Below are 3,212 nucleotides of genomic sequence, written 5' to 3'. Positions count from 1 at the left end.
CACTTTTATGGCTTCCCCTTAAAAGCTGGAAAGAAACTCATTTAAAGCTCTGCCCTTTTGCTATTTATCCAGTAAGAGAAAGACCAGTTAGTAGACAAGGCCCCAATCGAAATTGACTTTTAGAGAAAAAAATAAATACGAAGGTTAGATACAGAATAGTCTTTAGTAAAGTTAGAAAATTCATCTGCTAGTAAGGAACCCAAGTGACAGTGGTTCAGGATAATCCACCGTTTGCTTCATGTGAGAAATGTAGCCGTCTGCTTCCTAAAAGATTAGCAGCCTTGGAAACTGGTGGAGTTCTACTCTCTCGGGTCTCTGTGAGCTGGAATTGACTCAACGGCAATGGGTTTGTGTGAGTCAGTCACATTTACAAATGCTTTACTTTTGAAATCAGTAAAATCGGAATCCCTTCTTGGGAGTTGTTAGGAAGTAAATAATGCGACAAACACTGCATTGAACTTGGAAGTTTTATAATTCAGTGAGAACTATGCAGACTTGTAGCCATGGAGGCAGCTTCAGCTCTTGGTGACTCCAGGTACAACCGAATGAAATGCTAAGTCCTGCCCCATCTTCAAATCCATTGTTTGGCCCACTGTATTTCGAGTGGTTTATTCTGTATTCTTCCAGCAATTTGTTGAGCAATATACTATTATAATCCACAGGGTTTCATTGCCTAATTTTCTAAAATAGGTTGAAAGACCTTTTTAGCTTTTATTAGTCTGGAGTCTGCTGAAACCTGTCCACCCTGGGTGACCCCGCTGATAACTGAAATATTGGTAACCTATCTTCCATCATAATGACAACACAAACTACCACAGGATAACAAGCTGGCAGTATGACATAATCAGGACTGCTTGGTGTGTGTTAGCGAGTTCATTCTGAATCAGTGAAGTGGCCTTACGTGATGAGAGTAAAACTGCTGCCCCATGTTTCCCAGACTAATCTTTACATGATTAGATATCACTGGGGCTTTTTCCTGCTGGTTAGCAGCCAAGCACTTAAACATTGTCTTGCTCATTCATCTTACTTCCTCAAAGTGGTAGAGTGACAGCCCAGTGCATAATCCACTGTACATCAGGACTTCTTTCTATCAGCTTTAACTACGGACCATTTTTTAATTTTTCAAAAATTTTCTCACTGGATCAAAGAACAATATCCATGAAAGGATCAATCAAATCAAACAACATTGTATTGGGCCATTCTGCTGCAAAGCAAAGCAAAATACATCAAACCAGTTGCTGTTGACTGGATCTCAACTCAAGCTGACCTCATCTGTTTCAGAGTAGTGGAGCTGTCCACCGGGTTTTCTTGATTAGCGTCTCATGGAAACATGGTCAGGCCCTCCTTCCACTGTGTTCTGGGTGGATTCAAATCAACCTTTTGTTTAGTAATTGATTTTTTTTAAATTTTGCAACTTTGGTGACTAAGGAGTGCCTATCACAAGCCATGGTCTTGCCTTTTTAAAAATTATTAGCTTTGTATTATGAGTTGGATCAAGGTGTATAGCACAAATCACTTTTCTCATGATTTATACACATTTTGCCATGGTGTTAGTTGCATTTCCTAAAATGTACACTTCACTTAACCTTTTTTCCCCTGCTTCCTGTTTTGATTCCTAACTTCTGAACTTTGTCTATGGGTGAATGCTGTCCTTTTGATGTTCAATGGTTGGTTACTTCAATGGTGTGTGTACCTCACCAGTGTTATTGTTCCCCTTAAAAGCCTAGTCTCATGATTTTGAATTTTGTTACACATTTCTCTCCTACTTTACCCAGAACCTGACAGTGGTGTCCAGGCACCTCTCGTTTTTCTGGTCTCGGGGTTTTGCAGGTATGATCCTTTAATCCATTGAACTGATCGTTTCCATGAATCTTCAATGTTCTTCACTCTGAACAGAGCAACCAATGATTGTACCATAAGTGGCCACTCACAAGCATTTAAGATCCCACGAGGTACTCACCAAAGTAGGCTGTTAGATATTATCTTTTTAAACTATGTTATGTAATTGATCTTGGTGTAAGGGATCATTATTTACTGTTTGAGCAACACTAAAAAAAGCTGTGTGTGTGTGTGTGTGTGTGAAATAACTGCAAAATCCGTCTATATACACACCAAATCCATTGCAGCTGAGTTGATCTGGATTCAGGGAGTAGAACTACCCAGGGCATCCAATATTATGCATCATTACTGGAGCAAACTGCCACATTATTCTCTTAAAGAGTGGCAGGTGGGTTTGATCCACTGACCTTTCGGTTAGCCAGTGAGTACTTACACCCCTGCTCCACCAGAGCTCTTAGTTACTAAGTGAACACCTAAGTAGCTAGTTTGTTTCTCTAAAGTCAAGGAGTAAACGTCGAAGCAGGGCCTCAAATCCAGTATTGTAAAAGACTAAACGTCTGCTCTAACTTGGAACATTGAGAGACATTCTATTTGTAGAGTTTACTGAGACTGATGCAATCGATAATAAAACTAACAAAGTATGAATCCTGTGTCATTCAACATTTGTATTTTATTAAATATTTTTCTATAATAAGTAAAAACCAATCATTGTGAAATTAAAACCCACACAGAAGGTCAGGGAAGCATTTCTCATTTATCTTGCCTGCATGCACTAACCCTAACAAACCCCACTGCCATCGTCTAGTCAATTCCAACTGATTGAGACTCTATACCAGTGGTTCGCAACCTGGAGGTCATGACCCTTTTGGGGTCAAACGACCCTTTCACAGGGATTGCCCAATTCATAACAGCAAAATTACAGTTAGGAAGTAGCAATGAAAATAATTTTGTGGTTGGGAGGTCACCACCACATGAGGAGCTGTATGGAAGGGGCGTGGCCTGAGGCAGGTTGGGAACCCCTGCTCTCGAGGGTTTCCATGGCTGGAAGTCTTGACAGAGCTCTCTCCTACAGAAAGCTCGTGGGTTTTCAACTGAAGACCCTGAGTTTGGAGTCCAGCGCTTCCCTGACAGGGTGGCCAAACAGCCTGACTGTGGACCGTGCTTCATGAGGAGTTAATAGGCATGCTTAACGTGCAGTTTGGAAACCAATATCTGCATCTTTTTAATTTCAAAATAATACGGAATGCAGTTAGAAAAATGTGGTTTATTTGCAGATAGAATTTAAGGACGTGTTGACAATATTCATTCCTTTCCCCTTCAATTCATGTTCTCTAGCAGTCATCTTAGAATGAGAAAGGAAGAGAGGCTTTTTA

This window comes from Echinops telfairi, unplaced genomic scaffold (genome assembly GCF_000313985.2).
Source record: "Echinops telfairi isolate 266 unplaced genomic scaffold, ASM31398v2 ScPeMD7_9;HRSCAF=40, whole genome shotgun sequence".
NCBI lineage: Eukaryota > Metazoa > Chordata > Mammalia > Afrosoricida > Tenrecidae > Echinops > Echinops telfairi.
Note: the sequence above shows the minus strand (reverse complement) of the source record.